Raw genomic sequence first — 25,442 nt, 5'->3', positions numbered from 1 at the left:
TAAAGGGGTCTGTCAAAGATTGCTTGAATGGAAGATAAAAGAAGGCCCACTTGTCTCACCAAATGCAGTAGAGAAACCTGATGTTTTACTCATGTTATCCTTAGTTCAGTTTTTGTTAGACCTGGCATCCTTAAGGTGGCCTACCAGCAACCTTTTTGCTTTTCACCTCACGTTTTGCTGTATCTTTATGTTGGCCGTAGGAACCTAATCACTTTATCACTACTGTGAGAAAGTGGCTCTGTATATACTGTTCCCAAATAGGTACAGTGTGCACAGAGTCCCCAGTCCCCAGAGGTTTGGCAGAGGCTAAAGTTAGATATAACCTTACTCTCTAAAGTGGTAGCTTGCCGAGCAGTAAGGCAGTATCAGAGTACAGTGTAAAACATTTGTTGTACACACTCAGTCAGCAAATGGTCTCACACACTCAAGAACTGAACTCTAGGCCATTGGTTTGCATACAAAAGATATTGTTGTTTTATTTTAGAACCAACAATAGGTATCAAAATATACTTTCTCAGAATGAGATGCTTTAGTTAAATACTTTGCAATAGGCAATTGACTTTTGCAGGTCATAGTTACAGTTTATTGCAATAGGTAACACAATTTGAATCACAATAATACATTGAGCTCAATGGGAATTTTAAGTTATATGCAATTAATTACTTTCAGGATTACTTTTCTAAATCCAGGACTGGATCCTAGATTCAGTCCTGGGACAGTTCTTGGAAACAAGTGAGTAAATTCGTTTTAGTTACTGTTGTGATTTTTAAGCAATATTTTGCTATTTTAAAAGTTGACACTTAGAAACTTTTGCTGATCAAATTACCAATGTTATCCTATGGAAGGAAATTCACTTAGCAGGTAAGTGGGGTTATGGTTACGTTTTCTAGGTCAGTGTTGGATCCTAGATCCAGCACTACTGTACCACCTGTAAGCAGTTGAGAAACTGCGTTTAAGTTATACAGGCGATTTTTAAGGAATATTTACATGTTTGCAAAATCGACACTTAGAAGAAATTTCACAGAAAAACAGTCAATGGTTTCCTATGGAAGAAAATTCAAGTTACGGGTAAAGTACGTTCTCGTTACTTTTGTAATCCAGTGCTGGGCTCCTAGGCTCAGTACTGGGACATCTATCTAAAACAGGTAAACAATTACGTTTTCACAGTTGGTACGATTTTTAAAGAATATTTGTAAGTTTCAAAAATCGACACTTAGAAAATTTTCAGCAAAAAGCAGGCAATGATATCCCATGGAAGGAAATTCGAGTTACTGGTAAGTACGGTTAAAATTACTTTTCAGGGTCAGTACTGAGCTCCAAGATGCAGCACTGAGGTCTCTCCTGATAACAGGTGAGTAAATCAGAATTCGTTGTTCGGCTGATTTTAGATGAATATTTTAAAGTTCCAAAACTCCACACCACTTAGAAGAATTTCCAAGTGAAACCACTCAATGTTAGCCGATGGAAGAAAAGTGAGTTATCGGCTTTTAGGTAAGTACTCGACTGGCAGAGTTATGGTTCTGGGCATAGACTCAGGGGTCTCCCAGGGGAGTCCCAGCCTACTTGCCAAGCCTTAAACTCCCCTTTTATTACATATAATTTACACCTAAGGTAGTCCCTAGGTAGTCCTAGGTGCATGATGCTATGTAAGTAAAAAATAAGATATGTACTTTGGTGGTTCGCGTGTCCTGTAAGTACCAAATAGTCTATTTCATTTTTCACTACTGTGAGGTCTACCCCTCTCATAGGTTAGCTCTGTGTATTCCCCTATACTTTTAATTTGGTAATTCCATATCGGAGAGGAGTAGCTTTATTTATTTATTGAAAATCCTACTTACTGGTGAGGTTGGATTTAACTTTACTATTTTAGAAATGCCACTTTTAGAGAGTGAACATTTCTCTGCACTTACTGCTCTATTTGCCTGAAACCTGGCCCCAATACACGTCTGGATTGGGTTGGGTGACAGCAAAATTTGTGCCTTCCCTCTAGAGAGCCACAACACAGGTCACTCAACTGCACCTGGGGGGTGAGCTCCGCTCCCCCTCCACCCCCAATAGGTTCAAGAACGATAATTTATGTAAGTAAATACATTATAGCTACAGCTTATAATCATGTGAGTTTAAATCATTTGTTGTTAGATGGTTTAAATATTTGAAAGGATCTGTTTTTAATAGACATTTTACAAAAACCACTGGTACATTTGCTAATTCTGTAACATTAACACCCAACTGCCGTGACATTGCCAACCGCAATGCCGTGACTCGGATTCGAACCGAGGTTGCTGCGGCCACAACGCAGAGTACTAACGACTATATGATCACGGCGAGCTACTTGGGCTCAATGACATACAGTGACATGGAGCATTTATAATTTGGAACACTCAGGGCTGTTCCTGTGATAGGCTGGATGTATTCATTGCTTCCTCATTCCTCATTCAGAGGCTGCGTCTCCTCAGTGGTTGATAGGCTGAAACCGTTTCCTGGCCGCCTGCTTGTGAAATGCCAGGAGTCAAAGATCACACATTACACTTGAGGACCTGTGATGGGACACCAATGCAGAGAAACCCACCTGGCACAGACCTTCTATTCTGTCTATTAGACCTGCATCTTCCCTGCACCTTTCAAGCCATTTGTATGTGAAGCAAGAAAGAGTTAGAGAGTGATCCATCTACACTTTTATAGGGAGGATGTCGCCGTGAGCTCCTCCCAGCTAATCACACGAACAGCAGAAAAGCAAGATAAATACACAGTTGAGGGGTGGGCTGCATGGTTATGTTTTTGAGTAAATATTGAAACTGACCTCAGTGGCTCATTAGCAGAGCTGCGGCTAATGACTGGTGCCAAATCATGATGAAGCAAGCACCATGGCTCGTAGGGGACCCACAACACGCTTTTCTTAGCTCACTGAATTAAAGTATAAACTTCCGCCGTGTGTGAGTGGTAAAGGCTTGTTAATATGGTTCCTTTTCCAATTCAAGTCTGACAACAAGAGGCAGGAACCACGTGGCTTCGGAAGCTCAGGAAAGTAGCCACCAACCACAGAGAAAGAGAGAACTGGCAGTATGAGAGGTGGAGAAAACAGAAGCGGGAGCAAGGAGCTCAAATGAGATTGATGGCGTTTAAATAGAGCGCGTAAAGGAACAGTTACACAGCTAAGAAATGGGAAAGACAGACTAGGGAAAAAAACACAGAAAGAGACTGTAGATGAAATTCTCTTCCTGGGACAGCAAAGTAAGAGAAATTACACATGGGGAGGTTAAGCATGTAACACGGGGGAGAATAAAAAAGAAAATGCAGTTTTATGAAGTGTGTTTGCCAATCCAGCCAGCACTTTTGTTCTATTTCTCTCTTTGCGTCTTTTATTGGTAAAGTAACTTTCAAGTGCATGCGCAGGTATGAATGAGAGAGCAACCGTATAATAATTTGAAGCGTTTACACCAGTGCTAAAGTAGGAATGAGGTGTAGCAAAGACATGAAAGAGGTAACGATAACAAATATGTGGAGAGGCAATAGTGACACAAAAATAAGCCACCTATTTATAAAACTGAAATGGAAGAAATACTAAAGGTTAACTTCTGAAATTGTAGCCGATAATAAAAAGATTCTCGTTGTTGGCAGGATTCGAACCTGCGCGGGGATCCCCCAATGGATTTCTAGTCCATCGCCTTAACCACTCGGCCACAACAACTTGCTGTAAGCTGCCTACAAATATTTTGTTTGAAAGTTTTGAAGTTTTCCCACATCAAAGTACTGATATTCTGCAATGCGCTTTTTAAAAACAATGTTTTTTTCATCATGCACGTTCTGTCCTAAAAACAAAAATTGCATGAGTATATCTCTGGATCTGTAAAAGGATACGCTTGCATTCAAACTCCCTTGTGGCACTCAAGTTTTTTGGACCCTGTTGCACTCTGTTTTTGCGCTGCTTTTAGTCTACGACCCATATTACAGAAGTCAACCATCTCTGAGTATTTGGGACTCCTTTGTAAGTGCCTTATCTTTAATCCTTGAAAAGCTCTATAATAAAGGGGTCTGTCAAAGATTGCTTGAATGGAAGATAAAAGAAGGCCCACTTGTCTCACCAAATGCAGTAGAGAAACCTGATGTTTTACTCATGTTATCCTTAGTTCAGTTTTTGTTAGACCTGGCATCCTTAAGGTGGCCTACCAGCAACCTTTTTGCTTTTCACCTCACATTTTGCTGTATCTTTATGTTGGCCTTAGGACTCTAATCACTTTATCACTACTGTGAGAAAGTGGCTCTGTATATACTGTTCCCAAATAGGTACAGTGTGCACAGAGTCCCCAGTCCCCAGAGGTTTGGCAGAGGCTAAAGTTAGATATAACCTTACTCTCTAAAGTGGTAGCTTGCCGAGCAGTAAGGCAGTATCAGAGTACAGTGTAAAACATTTGTTGTACACACTCAGTCAGCAAATGGTCTCACACACTCAAGAACTGAACTCTAGGCCATTGGTTTGCATACAAAAGATATTGTTGTTTTATTTTAGAACCAACAATAGGTATCAAAATATACTTTCTCAGAATGAGATGCTTTAGTTAAATACTTTGCAATAGGCAATTGACTTTTGCAGGTCATAGTTACAGTTTATTGCAATAGGCAACACAATTTGAATCACAATAATACATTGAGCTCAATGGGAATTTTAAGTTATATGCAATTAATTACTTTCAGGATTACTTTTCTAAATCCAGGACTGGATCCTAGATTCAGTCCTGGGACAGTTCTTGGAAACAAGTGAGTAAATTCGTTTTAGTTACTGTTGTGATTTTTAAGCAATATTTTGCTATTTTAAAAGTTGACACTTCGAAACTTTTGCTGATCAAATTACCAATGTTATCCTATGGAAGGAAATTCACTTAGCAGGTAAGTGGGGTTATGGTTACGTTTTCTAGGTCAGTGTTGGATCCTAGATCCAGCACTACTGTACCACCTGTAAGCAGTTGAGAAACTGCGTTTAAGTTATACAGGCGATTTTTAAGGAATATTTACATGTTTGCAAAATCGACACTTAGAAGAAATTTCACAGAAAAACAGTCAATGGTTTCCTATGGAAGAAAATTCAAGTTGCGGGTAAAGTACGTTCTCGTTACTTTTGTAATCCAGTGCTGGGCTCCTAGGCTCAGTACTGGGACATCTATCTAAAACAGGTAAACAATTACGTTTTCACAGTTGGTACGATTTTTAAAGAATATTTGTAAGTTTCAAAAATCGACACTTAGAAAATTTTCAGCAAAAAGCAGGCAATGATATCCCATGGAAGGAAATTCGAGTTACTGGTAAGTACGGTTAAAATTACTTTTCAGGGTCAGTGCCGAGCTCAAAGATGCAGCACTGAGGTCTCTCCTGATAACAGGTGAGTAAATCAGAATTCGTTGTTCGGCTGATTTTAGATGAATATTTTAAAGTTCCAAAACTCCACACCACTTATAAGAATTTCCAAGTGAAACCACTCAATGTTAGCCGATGGAAGAAAAGTGAGTTATCGGCTTTTAGGTAAGTACTCGACTGGCAGAGTTATGGTTCTGGGCATAGACTCAGGGGTCTCCAAGGGGAGTCCCAGCCTACTTGCCAAGCCTTAAACTCCCCTTTTATTACATATAATTTACACCTAAGGTAGGCCCTAGGTAGTCCTAGGTGCATGATGCTATGTAAGTAAAAAATAAGATATGTACTTTGGTGGTTCGCGTGTCCTGTAAGTACCAAACAGTATATTTCATTTTTCACTACTGTGAGGTCTACCCCTCTCATAGGTTAGCTCTGTGTATTCCCCTATACTTTTAATTTGGTAATTCCATATCGGAGAGGAGTAGCTTTATTTATTTATTGAAAATCCTACTTACTGGTGAGGTTGGATTTAACTTTACTATTTTAGAAATGCCACTTTAGAGAGTGAACATTTCTCTGCACTTACTGCTCTATTTGCCTGAAACCTGGCCCCAATACACGTCTGGATTGGGCTGGGTGACAGCAAAATTTGTGCCTTCCCTCTAGAGAGCCACAACACAGGTCATTCAACTGCACCTGGGGGGTGAGCTCCGCTCCCCCTCCACCCCCAATAGGTTCAAGAACGATAATTTATGTAAGTAAATACATTATAGCTACAGCTTATAATCATGCGAGTTTAAATCATTTGTTGTTAGATGGTTTAAATATTTGAAAGGATCTGTTTTTAATAGACATTTTACAAAAACCACTGGTACATTTGCTAATTCTGTAAAATTAACACCCAACTGCCGTGACATTGCCAACCACAATGCCGTGACTCGGATCCGAACCGAGGTTGCTGCGGCCACAACGCAGAGTACTAACCACTATACGATCACGGCGAGCTACTTGGGCTCAACGACATACAGTGACATGGAGAATTCATAATTCGGAACACTCAGGGCTGTTCCTGTGATAGGCTGGATGTATTCATTGCTTCCTCATTCCTCATTCAGAGGCTGCGTCTCCTCAGTGGTTGATAGGCTGAAACCGTTTCCTGGCAGCCTGCTTGTGAAATGCCAGGAGTCAAAGATCACACATTACACTTGCGGACCTGTGATGGGACACCAATGCAGAGAAACCCACCTGGCACAGACCTTCTATTCTGTCTATTAGACCTGCATCTTCCCTGCACCTTTCAAGCCATTTGTATGTGAAGCAAGAAAGAGTTAGAGAGTGATCCATCTACACTTTTATAGGGAGGATGTCGCCGTGAGCTCCTCCCAGCTAATCACACGAACAGCAGAAAAGCAAGATAAATACACAGTTGAGGGGTGGGCTGCATGGTTATGTTTTTGAGTAAATATTGAAACTGACCTCAGTGGCTCATTAGCAGAGCTGCGGCTAATGACTGGTGCCAAATCATGATGAAGCAAGCACCATGGCTCGTAGGGGACCCACAACACGCTTTTCTTAGCTCACTGAATTAAAGTATAAACTTCCGCCGTGTGTGAGTGGTAAAGGCTTGTTAATATAGTACCTTTTCCAATTCAAGTCTGACAACAAGAGGCAGGAACCACGTGGCTTCGGAAGCTCAGGAAAGTAGCCACCAACCACAGAGAAAGAGAGAACTGGCAGTATGAGAGGTGGAGAAAACAGAAGCGGGAGCAAGGAGCTCAAATGAGATTGATGGCGTTTAAATAGAGCGCGTAAAGGAACAGTTACACAGCTAAGAAATGGGAAAGACAGACTAGGGAAAAAAACACAGAAAGAGCCTGTAGATGAAATTCTCTTCCTGGGACAGCAGGTTAAGAGAAATTACACATGGGGAGGTTAAGCATGTAACACGGGGGAGAATAAAAAAGAAAATGCAGTTTTATGAAGTGTGTTTGCCAATCCAGCCAGCACTTTTGTTCTATTTCTCTCTTTGCGTCTTTTATTGGTAAAGTAACTTTCAAGTGCATGCGCAGGTATGAATGAGAGAGCAACGGTATAATAATTTGAAGCGTTTACACCAGTGCTAAAGTAGGAATGAGGTGTAGCAAAGACATGAAAGAGGTAGCGATAACAAATATGTGGAGAGGCAATAGTGACCCAAAAATAAGCCACCTATTTATAAAACTGAAATGGAAGAAATACTAAAGGTTAACTTCTGAAATTGTAGCCGATAATAAAAAGATTCTCGTTGCTGGCAGGATTCGAACCTGCGCGGGGATACCCCAATGGATTTCGAGTCCATCGCCTTAACCACTCGGCCACAACAACTTGCTGTAAGCTGCTTACAAATATTTTGTTTGAAAGTTTTTCCACATCAAAGTACTGATATTCTGCAATGCGCTTTTTAAAAACAATGTTTTTTTCATCATGCACGTTCTGTCCTAAAAACAAAAATTGCATGAGTATATCTCTGGATCTGTAAAAGGATACGCTTGCATTCAAACTCTCTTTTGGCACTCAAGTTTTTTGGACCCTGTTGCACTCTGTTTTTGCGCTGCTTTTAGTCTACGACCCATATTACAGAAGTCAACCATCTCTGAGTATTTGGGACTCCTTTGTAAGTGTCTTATCTTTAATCCTTGAAAAGCTCTATAATAAAGGGGTCTGTCAAAGATTGCTTGAATGGAAGATAAAAGAAGGCCCACTTGTCTCACCAAATGCAGTAGAGAAACCTGATGTTTTACTCATGTTATCCTTAGTTCAGTTTTTGTTAGACCTGGCATCCTTAAGGTGGCCTACCAGCAACCTTTTTGCTTTTCACCTCACGTTTTGCTGTATCTTTATGTTGGCCTTAGGACTCTAATCACTTTATCACTACTGTGAGAAAGTGGCTCTGTATATACTGTTCCCAAATAGGTACAGTGTGCACAGAGTCCCCAGTCCCCAGAGGTTTGGCAGAGGCTAAAGTTAGATATAACCTTACTCTCTAAAGTGGTAGCTTGCCGAGCAGTAAGGCAGTATCAGAGTACAGTGTAAAACATTTGTTGTACACACTCAGTCAGCAAATGGTCTCACACACTCAAGAACTGAACTCTAGGCCATTGGTTTGCATACAAAAGATATTGTTGTTTTATTTTAGAACCAACAATAGGTATCAAAATATACTTTCTCAGAATGAGATGCTTTAGTTAAATACTTTGCAATAGGCAATTGACTTTTGCAGGTCATAGTTACAGTTTATTGCAATAGGCAACACAATTTGAATCACAATAATACATTGAGCTCAATGGGAATTTTAAGTTATATGCAATTAATTACTTTCAGGATTACTTTTCTAAATCCAGGACTGGATCCTAGATTCAGTCCTGGGACAGTTCTTGGAAACAAGTGAGTAAATTCGTTTTAGTTACTGTTGTGATTTTTAAGCAATATTTTGCTATTTTAAAAGTTGACACTTAGAAACTTTTGCTGATCAAATTACCAATGTTATCCTATGGAAGGAAATTCACTTAGCAGGTAAGTGGGGTTATGGTTACGTTTTCTAGGTCAGTGTTGGATCCTAGATCCAGCACTACTGTACCACCTGTAAGCAGTTGAGAAACTGCGTTTAAGTTATACAGGCGATTTTTAAGGAATATTTACATGTTTGCAAAATCGACACTTAGAAGAAATTTCACAGAAAAACAGTCAATGGTTTCCTATGGAAGAAAATTCAAGTTACGGGTAAAGTACGTTCTCGTTACTTTTGTAATCCAGTGCTGGGCTCCTAGGCTCAGTACTGGGACATCTATCTAAAACAGGTAAACAATTACGTTTTCACAGTTGGTACGATTTTTAAAGAATATTTGTAAGTTTCAAAAATCGACACTTAGAAAATTTTCAGCAAAAAGCAGGCAATGATATCCCATGGAAGGAAATTCGAGTTACTGGTAAGTACGGTTAAAATTACTTTTCAGGGTCAGTACTGAGCTCCAAGATGCAGCACTGAGGTCTCTCCTGATAACAGGTGAGTAAATCAGAATTCGTTGTTCGGCTGATTTTAGATGAATATTTTAAAGTTCCAAAACTCCACACCACTTAGAAGAATTTCCAAGTGAAACCACTCAATGTTAGCCGATGGAAGAAAAGTGAGTTATCGGCTTTTAGGTAAGTACTCGACTGGCAGAGTTATGGTTCTGGGCATAGACTCAGGGGTCTCCCAGGGGAGTCCCAGCCTACTTGCCAAGCCTTAAACTCCCCTTTTATTACATATAATTTACACCTAAGGTAGGCCCTAGGTAGTCCTAGGTGCATGATGCTATGTAAGTAAAAAATAAGATATGTACTTTGGTGGTTCGCGTGTCCTGTAAGTACCAAACAGTCTATTTCATTTTTCACTACTGTGAGGTCTACCCCTCTCATAGGTTAGCTCTGTGTATTCCCCTATACTTTTTATTTGGTAATTCCATATCGGAGAGGAGTAGCTTTATTTATTTATTGAAAATCCTACTTACTGGTGAGGTTGGATTTAACTTTACTATTTTAGAAATGCCACTTTTAGAGAGTGAACATGTCTCTGCACTTACTGCTCTATTTGCCTGAAACCTGGCCCCAATACACGTCTGGATTGGGCTGGGTGACAGCAAAATGTGTGCCTTCCCTCTAGAGAGCCACAACAGAGGTCACTCAACTGCACCTGGGGGGTGAGCTCCGCTCCCCCTCCACCCCCAATAGGTTCAAGAACGATAATTTATGTAAGTAAATACATTATAGCTACAGCTTATAATCATGCGAGTTTAAATCATTTGTTGTTAGATGGTTTAAATATTTGAAAGGATCTGTTTTTAATAGACATATTACAAAAACCACTGGTACATTTGCTAATTCTGTAAAATTAACACCCAACTGCCGTGACATTGCCAACCACAATGCCGTGACTCGGATTCGAACCGAGGTTGCTGCGGCCACAACGCAGAGTACTAACCACTATACGATCACGGCGAGCTACTTGGGCTCAACTACATACAATGACATGGAGAATTTATAATTCGGAACACTCCGGGCTGTTCCTGTGATAGGCTGGATGTATTCATTGCTTCCTCATTCCTCATTCAGAGGCTGCGTCTCCTCAGTGGTTGATAGGCTGAAACCGTTTCCTGGCCGCCTGCTTGTGAAATGCCAGGAGTCAAAGATCACACATTACACTTGCGGACCTGTGATGGGACACCAATGCAGAGAAACCCACCTGGCACAGGCCTTCTATTCTGTCTATTAGACCTGCATCTTCCCTGCACCTTTCAAGCCATTTGTATGTGAAGCAAGAAAGAGTTAGAGAGTGATCCATCTACACTTTTATAGGGAGGATGTCGCCGTGAGCTCCTCCCAGCTAATCACACGAACAGCAGAAAAGCAAGATAAATACACAGTTGAGGGGTGGGCTGCATGGTTATGTTTTTGAGTAAATATTGAAACTGACCTCAGTGGCTCATTAGCAGAGCTGCGGCTAATGACTGGTGCCAAATCATGATGAAGCAAGCACAATGGCTCGTAGGGGACCCACAACACGCTGTTCTTAGCTCACTGAATTAAAGTATAAACTTCCGCCGTGTGTGAGTGGTAAAGGCTTGTTAATATGGTTCCTTTTCCAATTCAAGTCTGACAACAAGAGGCAGGAACCACGTGGCTTCGGAAGCTCAGGAAAGTAGCCACCAACCACAGAGAAAGAGAGAACTGGCAGTATGAGAGGTGGAGAAAACAGAAGCGGGAGCAAGGAGCTCAAATGAGATTGATGGCGTTTAAATAGAGCGTGTAAAGGAACAGTTACACAGCTAAGAAATGGGAAAGACAGACTAGGGAAAAAAACACAGAAAGAGCCTGTACATGAAATTCTCTTCCTGGGACAGCAGGTTAAGAGAAATTACACATGGGGAGGTTAAGCATGTAACACGGGGGAGAATAAAAAAGAAAATGCAGTTTTATGAAGTGTGTTTGCCAATCCAGCCAGCACTTTTGTTCTATTTCTCTCTTTGCGTCTTTTATTGGTAAAGTAACTTTCAAGTGCATGCGCAGGTATGAATGAGAGAGCAACGGTATAATAATTTGAAGCGTTTACACCAGTGCTAAAGTAGGAATGAGGTGTAGCAAAGACATGAAAGAGGTAGCGATAACAAATATGTGGAGAGGCAATAGTGACACAAAAATAAGCCACCTATTTATAAAACTGAAATGGAAGAAATACTAAAGGTTAACTTCTGAAATTGTAGCCGATAATAAAAAGATTCTCGTTGTTGGCAGGATTCGAACCTGCGCGGGGATACCCCAATGGATTTCTAGTCCATCGCCTTAACCACTCGGCCACAACAACTTGCTGTAAGCTGCCTACAAATATTTTGTTTGAAAGTTTTGAAGTTTTCCCACATCAAAGTACTGATATTCTGCAATGCGCTTTTTAAAAACAATGTTTTTTTCATCATGCACGTTCTGTCCTAAAAATAAAAATTGCATGAGTATATCTCTGGATCTGTAAAAGGATACGCTTGCATTCAAACTCTCTTGTGGCACTCAAGTTTTTTGGACCCTGTTGCACTCTGTTTTTGTGCTGCTTTTAGTCTACGACCCACATTACAGAAGTCAACCATCTCTGATTATTTGGGACTCCTTTGTAAGTGCCTTATCTTTAATCCTTGAAAAGCTCTATAATAAAGGGGTCTGTCAAAGATTGCTTGAATGGAAGATAAAAGAAGGCCCACTTGTCTCACCAAATGCAGTAGAGAAACCTGATGTTTTACTCATGTTATCCTTAGTTCAGTTTTTGTTAGACCTGGCATCCTTAAGGTGGCCTACCAGCAACCTTTTTGCTTTTCACCTCACGTTTTGCTGTATCTTTATGTTGGCCGTAGGAACCTAATCACTTTATCACTACTGTGAGAAAGTGGCTCTGTATATACTGTTCCCAAATAGGTACAGTGTGCACAGAGTCCCCAGTCCCCAGAGGTTTGGCAGAGGCTAAAGTTAGATATAACCTTACTCTCTAAAGTGGTAGCTTGCCGAGCAGTAAGGCAGTATCAGAGTACAGTGTAAAACATTTGTTGTACACACTCAGTCAGCAAATGGTCTCACACACTCAAGAACTGAACTCTAGGCCATTGGTTTGCATACAAAAGATATTGTTGTTTTATTTTAGAACCAACAATAGGTATCAAAATATACTTTCTCAGAATGAGATGCTTTAGTTAAATACTTTGCAATAGGCAATTGACTTTTGCAGGTCATAGTTACAGTTTATTGCAATAGGTAACACAATTTGAATCACAATAATACATTGAGCTCAATGGGAATTTTAAGTTATATGCAATTAATTACTTTCAGGATTACTTTTCTAAATCCAGGACTGGATCCTAGATTCAGTCCTGGGACAGTTCTTGGAAACAAGTGAGTAAATTCGTTTTAGTTACTGTTGTGATTTTTAAGCAATATTTTGCTATTTTAAAAGTTGACACTTAGAAACTTTTGCTGATCAAATTACCAATGTTATCCTATGGAAGGAAATTCACTTAGCAGGTAAGTGGGGTTATGGTTACGTTTTCTAGGTCAGTGTTGGATCCTAGATCCAGCACTACTGTACCACCTGTAAGCAGTTGAGAAACTGCGTTTAAGTTATACAGGCGATTTTTAAGGAATATTTACATGTTTGCAAAATCGACACTTAGAAGAAATTTCACAGAAAAACAGTCAATGGTTTCCTATGGAAGAAAATTCAAGTTACGGGTAAAGTACGTTCTCGTTACTTTTGTAATCCAGTGCTGGGCTCCTAGGCTCAGTACTGGGACATCTATCTAAAACAGGTAAACAATTACGTTTTCACAGTTGGTACGATTTTTAAAGAATATTTGTAAGTTTCAAAAATCGACACTTAGAAAATTTTCAGCAAAAAGCAGGCAATGATATCCCATGGAAGGAAATTCGAGTTACTGGTAAGTACGGTTAAAATTACTTTTCAGGGTCAGTACTGAGCTCCAAGATGCAGCACTGAGGTCTCTCCTGATAACAGGTGAGTAAATCAGAATTCGTTGTTCGGCTGATTTTAGATGAATATTTTAAAGTTCCAAAACTCCACACCACTTAGAAGAATTTCCAAGTGAAACCACTCAATGTTAGCCGATGGAAGAAAAGTGAGTTATCGGCTTTTAGGTAAGTACTCGACTGGCAGAGTTATGGTTCTGGGCATAGACTCAGGGGTCTCCCAGGGGAGTCCCAGCCTACTTGCCAAGCCTTAAACTCCCCTTTTATTACATATAATTTACACCTAAGGTAGGCCCTAGGTAGTCCTAGGTGCATGATGCTATGTAAGTAAAAAATAAGATATGTACTTTGGTGGTTCGCGTGTCCTGTAAGTACCAAACAGTCTATTTCATTTTTCACTACTGTGAGGTCTACCCCTCTCATAGGTTAGCTCTGTGTATTCCCCTATACTTTTTATTTGGTAATTCCATATCGGAGAGGAGTAGCTTTATTTATTTATTGAAAATCCTACTTACTGGTGAGGTTGGATTTAACTTTACTATTTTAGAAATGCCACTTTTAGAGAGTGAACATGTCTCTGCACTTACTGCTCTATTTGCCTGAAACCTGGCCCCAATACACGTCTGGATTGGGCTGGGTGACAGCAAAATGTGTGCCTTCCCTCTAGAGAGCCACAACAGAGGTCACTCAACTGCACCTGGGGGGTGAGCTCCGCTCCCCCTCCACCCCCAATAGGTTCAAGAACGATAATTTATGTAAGTAAATACATTATAGCTACAGCTTATAATCATGCGAGTTTAAATCATTTGTTGTTAGATGGTTTAAATATTTGAAAGGATCTGTTTTTAATAGACATATTACAAAAACCACTGGTACATTTGCTAATTCTGTAAAATTAACACCCAACTGCCGTGACATTGCCAACCACAATGCCGTGACTCGGATTCGAACCGAGGTTGCTGCGGCCACAACGCAGAGTACTAACCACTATACGATCACGGCGAGCTACTTGGGCTCAACGACATACAATGACATGGAGAATTTATAATTCGGAACACTCCGGGCTGTTCCTGTGATAGGCTGGATGTATTCATTGCTTCCTCATTCCTCATTCAGAGGCTGCGTCTCCTCAGTGGTTGATAGGCTGAAACCGTTTCCTGGCCGCCTGCTTGTGAAATGCCAGGAGTCAAAGATCACACATTACACTTGCGGACCTGTGATGGGACACCAATGCAGAGAAACCCACCTGGCACAGGCCTTCTATTCTGTCTATTAGACCTGCATCTTCCCTGCACCTTTCAAGCCATTTGTATGTGAAGCAAGAAAGAGTTAGAGAGTGATCCATCTACACTTTTATAGGGAGGATGTCGCCGTGAGCTCCTCCCAGCTAATCACACGAACAGCAGAAAAGCAAGATAAATACACAGTTGAGGGGTGGGCTGCATGGTTATGTTTTTGAGTAAATATTGAAACTGACCTCAGTGGCTCATTAGCAGAGCTGCGGCTAATGACTGGTGCCAAATCATGATGAAGCAAGCACAATGGCTCGTAGGGGACCCACAACACGCTGTTCTTAGCTCACTGAATTAAAGTATAAACTTCCGCCGTGTGTGAGTGGTAAAGGCTTGTTAATATGGTTCCTTTTCCAATTCAAGTCTGACAACAAGAGGCAGGAACCACGTGGCTTCGGAAGCTCAGGAAAGTAGCCACCAACCACAGAGAAAGAGAGAACTGGCAGTATGAGAGGTGGAGAAAACAGAAGCGGGAGCAAGGAGCTCAAATGAGATTGATGGCGTTTAAATAGAGCGTGTAAAGGAACAGTTACACAGCTAAGAAATGGGAAAGACAGACTAGGGAAAAAAACACAGAAAGAGCCTGTACATGAAATTCTCTTCCTGGGACAGCAGGTTAAGAGAAATTACACATGGGGAGGTTAAGCATGTAACACGGGGGAGAATAAAAAAGAAAATGCAGTTTTATGAAGTGTGTTTGCCAATCCAGCCAGCACTTTTGTTCTATTTCTCTCTTTGCGTCTTTTATTGGTAAAGTAACTTTCAAGTGCATGCGCAGGTATGAATGAGAGAGCAACGGTATAATAATTTGAAGCGTTTACACCAGTGCTAAAGTAGGAATGAGGTGTAGCAAAGACATGAAAGAGGTAGCGATAACAAATATGTGGAGAGGCAATAGTGACACAAAAATAAGCCACCTATTTATAAAACTGAAATGGAAGAAATACTAAAGGTTAACTTCTGAAATTGTAGCCGATAATAAAAAGATTCTCGTTGTTGGCAGGATTCGAACCTGCGCGGGGATACCCCAATGGATTTCTAGTCCATCGCCTTAACCACTCGGCCACAACAACTTGCTGTAAGCTGCCTACAAATATTTTGTTTGAAAGTTTTGAAGTTTTCCCACATCAAAGTACTGATATTCTGCAATGCGCTTTTTAAAAACAATGTTTTTTTCATCATGCACGTTCTGTCCTAAAAATAAAAATTGCATGAGTATATCTCTGGATCTGTAAAAGGATACGCTTGCATTCAAACTCTCTTGTGGCACTCAAGTTTTTTGGACCCTGTTGCACTCTGTTTTTGTGCTGCTTTTAGTCTACGACCCACATTACAGAAGTCAACCATCTCTGATTATTTGGGACTCCTTTGTAAGTGCCTTATCTTTAATCCTTGAAAAGCTCTATAATAAAGGGGTCTGTCAAAGATTGCTTGAATGGAAGATAAAAGAAGGCCCACTTGTCTCACCAAATGCAGTAGAGAAACCTGATGTTTTACTCATGTTATCCTTAGTTCAGTTTTTGTTAGACCTGGCATCCTTAAGGTGGCCTACCAGCAACCTTTTTGCTTTTCACCTCACGTTTTGCTGTATCTTTATGTTGGCCGTAGGAACCTAATCACTTTATCACTACTGTGAGAAAGTGGCTCTGTATATACTGTTCCCAAATAGGTACAGTGTGCACAGAGTCCCCAGTCCCCAGAGGTTTGGCAGAGGCTAAAGTTAGATATAACCTTACTCTCTAAAGTGGTAGCTTGCCGAGCAGTAAGGCAGTATCAGAGTACAGTGTAAAACATTTGTTGTACACACTCAGTCAGCAAATGGTCTCACACACTCAAGAACTGAACTCTAGGCCATTGGTTTGCATACAAAAGATATTGTTGTTTTATTTTAGAACCAACAATAGGTATCAAAATATACTTTCTCAGAATGAGATGCTTTAGTTAAATACTTTGCAATAGGCAATTGACTTTTGCAGGTCATAGTTACAGTTTATTGCAATAGGTAACACAATTTGAATCACAATAATACATTGAGCTCAATGGGAATTTTAAGTTATATGCAATTAATTACTTTCAGGATTACTTTTCTAAATCCAGGACTGGATCCTAGATTCAGTCCTGGGACAGTTCTTGGAAACAAGTGAGTAAATTCGTTTTAGTTACTGTTGTGATTTTTAAGCAATATTTTGCTATTTTAAAAGTTGACACTTAGAAACTTTTGCTGATCAAATTACCAATGTTATCCTATGGAAGGAAATTCACTTAGCAGGTAAGTGGGGTTATGGTTACGTTTTCTAGGTCAGTGTTGGATCCTAGATCCAGCACTACTGTACCACCTGTAAGCAGTTGAGAAACTGCGTTTAAGTTATACAGGCGATTTTTAAGGAATATTTACATGTTTGCAAAATCGACACTTAGAAGAAATTTCACAGAAAAACAGTCAATGGTTTCCTATGGAAGAAAATTCAAGTTACGGGTAAAGTACGTTCTCGTTACTTTTGTAATCCAGTGCTGGGCTCCTAGGCTCAGTACTGGGACATCTATCTAAAACAGGTAAACAATTACGTTTTCACAGTTGGTACGATTTTTAAAGAATATTTGTAAGTTTCAAAAATCGACACTTAGAAAATTTTCAGCAAAAAGCAGGCAATGATATCCCATGGAAGGAAATTCGAGTTACTGGTAAGTACGGTTAAAATTACTTTTCAGGGTCAGTACTGAGCTCCAAGATGCAGCACTGAGGTCTCTCCTGATAACAGGTGAGTAAATCAGAATTCGTTGTTCGGCTGATTTTAGATGAATATTTTAAAGTTCCAAAACTCCACACCACTTAGAAGAATTTCCAAGTGAAACCACTCAATGTTAGCCGATGGAAGAAAAGTGAGTTATCGGCTTTTAGGTAAGTACTCGACTGGCAGAGTTATGGTTCTGGGCATAGACTCAGGGGTCTCCCAGGGGAGTCCCAGCCTACTTGCCAAGCCTTAAACTCCCCTTTTATTACATATAATTTACACCTAAGGTAGTCCCTAGGTAGTCCTAGGTGCATGATGCTATGTAAGTAAAAAATAAGATATGTACTTTGGTGGTTCGCGTGTCCTGTAAGTACCAAATAGTCTATTTCATTTTTCACTACTGTGAGGTCTACCCCTCTCATAGGTTAGCTCTGTGTATTCCCCTATACTTTTAATTTGGTAATTCCATATCGGAGAGGAGTAGCTTTATTTATTTATTGAAAATCCTACTTACTGGTGAGGTTGGATTTAACTTTACTATTTTAGAAATGCCACTTTTAGAGAGTGAACATTTCTCTGCACTTACTGCTCTATTTGCCTGAAACCTGGCCCCAATACACGTCTGGATTGGGTTGGGTGACAGCAAAATTTGTGCCTTCCCTCTAGAGAGCCACAACACAGGTCACTCAACTGCACCTGGGGGGTGAGCTCCGCTCCCCCTCCACCCCCAATAGGTTCAAGAACGATAATTTATGTAAGTAAATACATTATAGCTACAGCTTATAATCATGTGAGTTTAAATCATTTGTTGTTAGATGGTTTAAATATTTGAAAGGATCTGTTTTTAATAGACATTTTACAAAAACCACTGGTACATTTGCTAATTCTGTAACATTAACACCCAACTGCCGTGACATTGCCAACCGCAATGCCGTGACTCGGATTCGAACCGAGGTTGCTGCGGCCACAACGCAGAGTACTAACGACTATATGATCACGGCGAGCTACTTGGGCTCAATGACATACAGTGACATGGAGCATTTATAATTTGGAACACTCAGGGCTGTTCCTGTGATAGGCTGGATGTATTCATTGCTTCCTCATTCCTCATTCAGAGGCTGCGTCTCCTCAGTGGTTGATAGGCTGAAACCGTTTCCTGGCCGCCTGCTTGTGAAATGCCAGGAGTCAAAGATCACACATTACACTTGAGGACCTGTGATGGGACACCAATGCAGAGAAACCCACCTGGCACAGACCTTCTATTCTGTCTATTAGACCTGCATCTTCCCTGCACCTTTCAAGCCATTTGTATGTGAAGCAAGAAAGAGTTAGAGAGTGATCCATCTACACTTTTATAGGGAGGATGTCGCCGTGAGCTCCTCCCAGCTAATCACACGAACAGCAGAAAAGCAAGATAAATACACAGTTGAGGGGTGGGCTGCATGGTTATGTTTTTGAGTAAATATTGAAACTGACCTCAGTGGCTCATTAGCAGAGCTGCGGCTAATGACTGGTGCCAAATCATGATGAAGCAAGCACCATGGCTCGTAGGGGACCCACAACACGCTTTTCTTAGCTCACTGAATTAAAGTATAAACTTCCGCCGTGTGTGAGTGGTAAAGGCTTGTTAATATAGTACCTTTTCCAATTCAAGTCTGACAACAAGAGGCAGGAACCACGTGGCTTCGGAAGCTCAGGAAAGTAGCCACCAACCACAGAGAAAGAGAGAACTGGCAGTATGAGAGGTGGAGAAAACAGAAGCGGGAGCAAGGAGCTCAAATGAGATTGATGGCGTTTAAATAGAGCGCGTAAAGGAACAGTTACACAGCTAAGAAATGGGAAAGACAGACTAGGGAAAAAAACACAGAAAGAGCCTGTAGATGAAATTCTCTTCCTGGGACAGCAGGTTAAGAGAAATTACACATGGGGAGGTTAAGCATGTAACACGGGGGAGAATAAAAAAGAAAATGCAGTTTTATGAAGTGTGTTTGCCAATCCAGCCAGCACTTTTGTTCTATTTCTCTCTTTGCGTCTTTTATTGGTAAAGTAACTTTCAAGTGCATGCGCAGGTATGAATGAGAGAGCAACGGTATAATAATTTGAAGCGTTTACACCAGTGCTAAAGTAGGAATGAGGTGTAGCAAAGACATGAAAGAGGTAGCGATAACAAATATGTGGAGAGGCAATAGTGACCCAAAAATAAGCCACCTATTTATAAAACTGAAATGGAAGAAATACTAAAGGTTAACTTCTGAAATTGTAGCCGATAATAAAAAGATTCTCGTTGCTGGCAGGATTCGAACCTGCGCGGGGATACCCCAATGGATTTCGAGTCCATCGCCTTAACCACTCGGCCACAACAACTTGCTGTAAGCTGCTTACAAATATTTTGTTTGAAAGTTTTTCCACATCAAAGTACTGATATTCTGCAATGCGCTTTTTAAAAACAATGTTTTTTTCATCATGCACGTTCTGTCCTAAAAACAAAAATTGCATGAGTATATCTCTGGATCTGTAAAAGGATACGCTTGCATTCAAACTCTCTTTTGGCACTCAAGTTTTTTGGACCCTGTTGCACTCTGTTTTTGCGCTGCTTTTAGTCTACGACCCATATTACAGAAGTCAACCATCTCTGAGTATTTGGGACTCCTTTGTAAGTGTCTTATCTTTAATCCTTGAAAAGCTCTATAATAAAGGGGTCTGTCAAAGATTGCTTGAATGGAAGATAAAAGAAGGCCCACTTGTCTCACCAAATGCAGTAGAGAAACCTGATGTTTTACTCATGTTATCCTTAGTTCAGTTTTTGTTAGACCTGGCATCCTTAAGGTGGCCTACCAGCAACCTTTTTGCTTTTCACCTCACGTTTTGCTGTATCTTTATGTTGGCCTTAGGACTCTAATCACTTTATCACTACTGTGAGAAAGTGGCTCTGTATATACTGTTCCCAAATAGGTACAGTGTGCACAGAGTCCCCAGTCCCCAGAGGTTTGGCAGAGGCTAAAGTTAGATATAACCTTACTCTCTAAAGTGGTAGCTTGCCGAGCAGTAAGGCAGTATCAGAGTACAGTGTAAAACATTTGTTGTACACACTCAGTCAGCAAATGGTCTCACACACTCAAGAACTGAACTCTAGGCCATTGGTTTGCATACAAAAGATATTGTTGTTTTATTTTAGAACCAACAATAGGTATCAAAATATACTTTCTCAGAATGAGATGCTTTAGTTAAATACTTTGCAATAGGCAATTGACTTTTGCAGGTCATAGTTACAGTTTATTGCAATAGGCAACACAATTTGAATCACAATAATACATTGAGCTCAATGGGAATTTTAAGTTATATGCAATTAATTACTTTCAGGATTACTTTTCTAAATCCAGGACTGGATCCTAGATTCAGTCCTGGGACAGTTCTTGGAAACAAGTGAGTAAATTCGTTTTAGTTACTGTTGTGATTTTTAAGCAATATTTTGCTATTTTAAAAGTTGACACTTAGAAACTTTTGCTGATCAAATTACCAATGTTATCCTATGGAAGGAAATTCACTTAGCAGGTAAGTGGGGTTATGGTTACGTTTTCTAGGTCAGTGTTGGATCCTAGATCCAGCACTACTGTACCACCTGTAAGCAGTTGAGAAACTGCGTTTAAGTTATACAGGCGATTTTTAAGGAATATTTACATGTTTGCAAAATCGACACTTAGAAGAAATTTCACAGAAAAACAGTCAATGGTTTCCTATGGAAGAAAATTCAAGTTACGGGTAAAGTACGTTCTCGTTACTTTTGTAATCCAGTGCTGGGCTCCTAGGCTCAGTACTGGGACATCTATCTAAAACAGGTAAACAATTACGTTTTCACAGTTGGTACGATTTTTAAAGAATATTTGTAAGTTTCAAAAATCGACACTTAGAAAATTTTCAGCAAAAAGCAGGCAATGATATCCCATGGAAGGAAATTCGAGTTACTGGTAAGTACGGTTAAAATTACTTTTCAGGGTCAGTACTGAGCTCCAAGATGCAGCACTGAGGTCTCTCCTGATAACAGGTGAGTAAATCAGAATTCGTTGTTCGGCTGATTTTAGATGAATATTTTAAAGTTCCAAAACTCCACACCACTTAGAAGAATTTCCAAGTGAAACCACTCAATGTTAGCCGATGGAAGAAAAGTGAGTTATCGGCTTTTAGGTAAGTACTCGACTGGCAGAGTTATGGTTCTGGGCATAGACTCAGGGGTCTCCCAGGGGAGTCCCAGCCTACTTGCCAAGCCTTAAACTCCCCTTTTATTACATATAATTTACACCTAAGGTAGGCCCTAGGTAGTCCTAGGTGCATGATGCTATGTAAGTAAAAAATAAGATATGTACTTTGGTGGTTCGCGTGTCCTGTAAGTACCAAACAGTCTATTTCATTTTTCACTACTGTGAGGTCTACCCCTCTCATAGGTTAGCTCTGTGTATTCCCCTATACTTTTTATTTGGTAATTCCATATCGGAGAGGAGTAGCTTTATTTATTTATTGAAAATCCTACTTACTGGTGAGGTTGGATTTAACTTTACTATTTTAGAAATGCCACTTTTAGAGAGTGAACATGTCTCTGCACTTACTGCTCTATTTGCCTGAAACCTGGCCCCAATACACGTCTGGATTGGGCTGGGTGACAGCAAAATGTGTGCCTTCCCTCTAGAGAGCCACAACAGAGGTCACTCAACTGCACCTGGGGGGTGAGCTCCGCTCCCCCTCCACCCCCAATAGGTTCAAGAACGATAATTTATGTAAGTAAATACATTATAGCTACAGCTTATAATCATGCGAGTTTAAATCATTTGTTGTTAGATGGTTTAAATATTTGAAAGGATCTGTTTTTAATAGACATATTACAAAAACCACTGGTACATTTGCTAATTCTGTAAAATTAACACCCAACTGCCGTGACATTGCCAACCACAATGCCGTGACTCGGATTCGAACCGAGGTTGCTGCGGCCACAACGCAGAGTACTAACCACTATACGATCACGGCGAGCTACTTGGGCTCAACGACATACAATGACATGGAGAATTTATAATTCGGAACACTCCGGGCTGTTCCTGTGATAGGCTGGATGTATTCATTGCTTCCTCATTCCTCATTCAGAGGCTGCGTCTCCTCAGTGGTTGATAGGCTGAAACCGTTTCCTGGCCGCCTGCTTGTGAAATGCCAGGAGTCAAAGATCACACATTACACTTGCGGACCTGTGATGGGACACCAATGCAGAGAAACCCACCTGGCACAGGCCTTCTATTCTGTCTATTAGACCTGCATCTTCCCTGCACCTTTCAAGCCATTTGTATGTGAAGCAAGAAAGAGTTAGAGAGTGATCCATCTACACTTTTATAGGGAGGATGTCGCCGTGAGCTCCTCCCAGCTAATCACACGAACAGCAGAAAAGCAAGATAAATACACAGTTGAGGGGTGGGCTGCATGGTTATGTTTTTGAGTAAATATTGAAACTGACCTCAGTGGCTCATTAGCAGAGCTGCGGCTAATGACTGGTGCCAAATCATGATGAAGCAAGCACAATGGCTCGTAGGGGACCCACAACACGCTGTTCTTAGCTCACTGAATTAAAGTATAAACTTCCGCCGTGTGTGAGTGGTAAAGGCTTGTTAATATGGTTCCTTTTCCAATTCAAGTCTGACAACAAGAGGCAGGAACCACGTGGCTTCGGAAGCTCAGGAAAGTAGCCACCAACCACAGAGAAAGAGAGAACTGGCAGTATGAGAGGTGGAGAAAACAGAAGCGGGAGCAAGGAGCTCAAATGAGATTGATGGCGTTTAAATAGAGCGTGTAAAGGAACAGTTACACAGCTAAGAAATGGGAAAGACAGACTAGGGAAAAAAACACAGAAAGAGCCTGTACATGAAATTCTCTTCCTGGGACAGCAGGTTAAGAGAAATTACACATGGGGAGGTTAAGCATGTAACACGGGGGAGAATAAAAAAGAAAATGCAGTTTTACGAAGTGTGTTTGCCAATCCAGCCAGCACTTTTGTTCTATTTCTCTCTTTGCGTCTTTTATTGGTAAAGTAACTTTCAAGTGCATGCGCAGGTATGAATGAGAGAGCAACGGTATAATAATTTGAAGCGTTTACACCAGTGCTAAAGTAGGAATGAGGTGTAGCAAAGACATGAAAGAGGTAGCGATAACAAATATGTGGAGAGGCAATAGTGACACAAAAATAAGCCACCTATTTATAAAACTGAAATGGAAGAAATACTAAAGGTTAACTTCTGAAATTGTAGCCGATAATAAAAAGATTCTCGTTGTTGGCAGGATTCGAACCTGCGCGGGGATACCCCAATGGATTTCTAGTCCATCGCCTTAACCACTCGGCCACAACAACTTGCTGTAAGCTGCCTACAAATATTTTGTTTGAAAGTTTTGAAGTTTTCCCACATCAAAGTACTGATATTCTGCAATGCGCTTTTTAAAAACAATGTTTTTTTCATCATGCACGTTCTGTCCTAAAAATAAAAATTGCATGAGTATATCTCTGGATCTGTAAAAGGATACGCTTGCATTCAAACTCTCTTGTGGCACTCAAGTTTTTTGGACCCTGTTGCACTCTGTTTTTGTGCTGCTTTTAGTCTACGACCCACATTACAGAAGTCAACCATCTCTGATTATTTGGGACTCCTTTGTAAGTGCCTTATCTTTAATCCTTGAAAAGCTCTATAATAAAGGGGTCTGTCAAAGATTGCTTGAATGGAAGATAAAAGAAGGCCCACTTGTCTCACCAAATGCAGTAGAGAAACCTGATGTTTTACTCATGTTATCCTTAGTTCAGTTTTTGTTAGACCTGGCATCCTTAAGGTGGCCTACCAGCAACCTTTTTGCTTTTCACCTCACGTTTTGCTGTATCTTTATGTTGGCCGTAGGAACCTAATCACTTTATCACTACTGTGAGAAAGTGGCTCTGTATATACTGTTCCCAAATAGGTACAGTGTGCACAGAGTCCCCAGTCCCCAGAGGTTTGGCAGAGGCTAAAGTTAGATATAACCTTACTCTCTAAAGTGGTAGCTTGCCGAGCAGTAAGGCAGTATCAGAGTACAGTGTAAAACATTTGTTGTACACACTCAGTCAGCAAATGGTCTCACACACTCAAGAACTGAACTCTAGGCCATTGGTTTGCATACAAAAGATATTGTTGTTTTATTTTAGAACCAACAATAGGTATCAAAATATACTTTCTCAGAATGAGATGCTTTAGTTAAATACTTTGCAATAGGCAATTGACTTTTGCAGGTCATAGTTACAGTTTATTGCAATAGGTAACACAATTTGAATCACAATAATACATTGAGCTCAATGGGAATTTTAAGTTATATGCAATTAATTACTTTCAGGATTACTTTTCTAAATCCAGGACTGGATCCTAGATTCAGTCCTGGGACAGTTCTTGGAAACAAGTGAGTAAATTCGTTTTAGTTACTGTTGTGATTTTTAAGCAATATTTTGCTATTTTAAAAGTTGACACTTAGAAACTTTTGCTGATCAAATTACCAATGTTATCCTATGGAAGGAAATTCACTTAGCAGGTAAGTGGGGTTATGGTTACGTTTTCTAGGTCAGTGTTGGATCCTAGATCCAGCACTACTGTACCACCTGTAAGCAGTTGAGAAACTGCGTTTAAGTTATACAGGCGATTTTTAAGGAATATTTACATGTTTGCAAAATCGACACTTAGAAGAAATTTCACAGAAAAACAGTCAATGGTTTCCTATGGAAGAAAATTCAAGTTACGGGTAAAGTACGTTCTCGTTACTTTTGTAATCCAGTGCTGGGCTCCTAGGCTCAGTACTGGGACATCTATCTAAAACAGGTAAACAATTACGTTTTCACAGTTGGTACGATTTTTAAAGAATATTTGTAAGTTTCAAAAATCGACACTTAGAAAATTTTCAGCAAAAAGCAGGCAATGATATCCCATGGAAGGAAATTCGAGTTACTGGTAAGTACGGTTAAAATTACTTTTCAGGGTCAGTACTGAGCTCCAAG

The 25,442-nt window shown here is 40.3% G+C and overlaps 9 non-coding genes across 9 annotated transcripts; all 9 read right to left on the bottom strand.

Annotated features, from left to right (window-relative positions):
* Positions 1–3,606: 3,606 nt before the first annotated feature.
* TRNAS-AGA (transfer RNA serine (anticodon AGA)) lies at positions 3,607–3,688 on the bottom strand. The gene has a single exon. It is a non-coding gene; the product is annotated as a tRNA-Ser (tRNA).
* A 3,940-nt stretch (positions 3,689–7,628) lies between these two features.
* On the bottom strand, positions 7,629–7,710 carry TRNAS-CGA (transfer RNA serine (anticodon CGA)). The gene has a single exon. It is a non-coding gene; the product is annotated as a tRNA-Ser (tRNA).
* Positions 7,711–10,290: 2,580 nt separating this feature from the next.
* TRNAH-GUG (transfer RNA histidin (anticodon GUG)) lies at positions 10,291–10,362 on the bottom strand. The gene has a single exon. It is a non-coding gene; the product is annotated as a tRNA-His (tRNA).
* Positions 10,363–11,643: 1,281 nt separating this feature from the next.
* TRNAS-AGA (transfer RNA serine (anticodon AGA)) lies at positions 11,644–11,725 on the bottom strand. The gene has a single exon. It is a non-coding gene; the product is annotated as a tRNA-Ser (tRNA).
* Positions 11,726–14,313: 2,588 nt separating this feature from the next.
* Positions 14,314–14,385, bottom strand: TRNAH-GUG (transfer RNA histidin (anticodon GUG)). Its single transcript has one exon. It is a non-coding gene; the product is annotated as a tRNA-His (tRNA).
* Positions 14,386–15,666: 1,281 nt separating this feature from the next.
* On the bottom strand, positions 15,667–15,748 carry TRNAS-AGA (transfer RNA serine (anticodon AGA)). The gene has a single exon. It is a non-coding gene; the product is annotated as a tRNA-Ser (tRNA).
* Positions 15,749–19,689: 3,941 nt separating this feature from the next.
* TRNAS-CGA (transfer RNA serine (anticodon CGA)) lies at positions 19,690–19,771 on the bottom strand. The gene has a single exon. It is a non-coding gene; the product is annotated as a tRNA-Ser (tRNA).
* A 2,580-nt stretch (positions 19,772–22,351) lies between these two features.
* On the bottom strand, positions 22,352–22,423 carry TRNAH-GUG (transfer RNA histidin (anticodon GUG)). The gene has a single exon. It is a non-coding gene; the product is annotated as a tRNA-His (tRNA).
* Positions 22,424–23,704: 1,281 nt separating this feature from the next.
* TRNAS-AGA (transfer RNA serine (anticodon AGA)) lies at positions 23,705–23,786 on the bottom strand. The gene has a single exon. It is a non-coding gene; the product is annotated as a tRNA-Ser (tRNA).
* Positions 23,787–25,442: the final 1,656 nt, after the last annotated feature.

This window comes from Triturus cristatus, chromosome 12 (assembly GCF_964204655.1).
Source record: "Triturus cristatus chromosome 12, aTriCri1.1, whole genome shotgun sequence".
Classification (NCBI taxonomy): Eukaryota; Metazoa; Chordata; class Amphibia; order Caudata; family Salamandridae; genus Triturus; species Triturus cristatus.
Note: the sequence above shows the minus strand (reverse complement) of the source record. Positions and strands in the feature narration are given on the sequence as shown.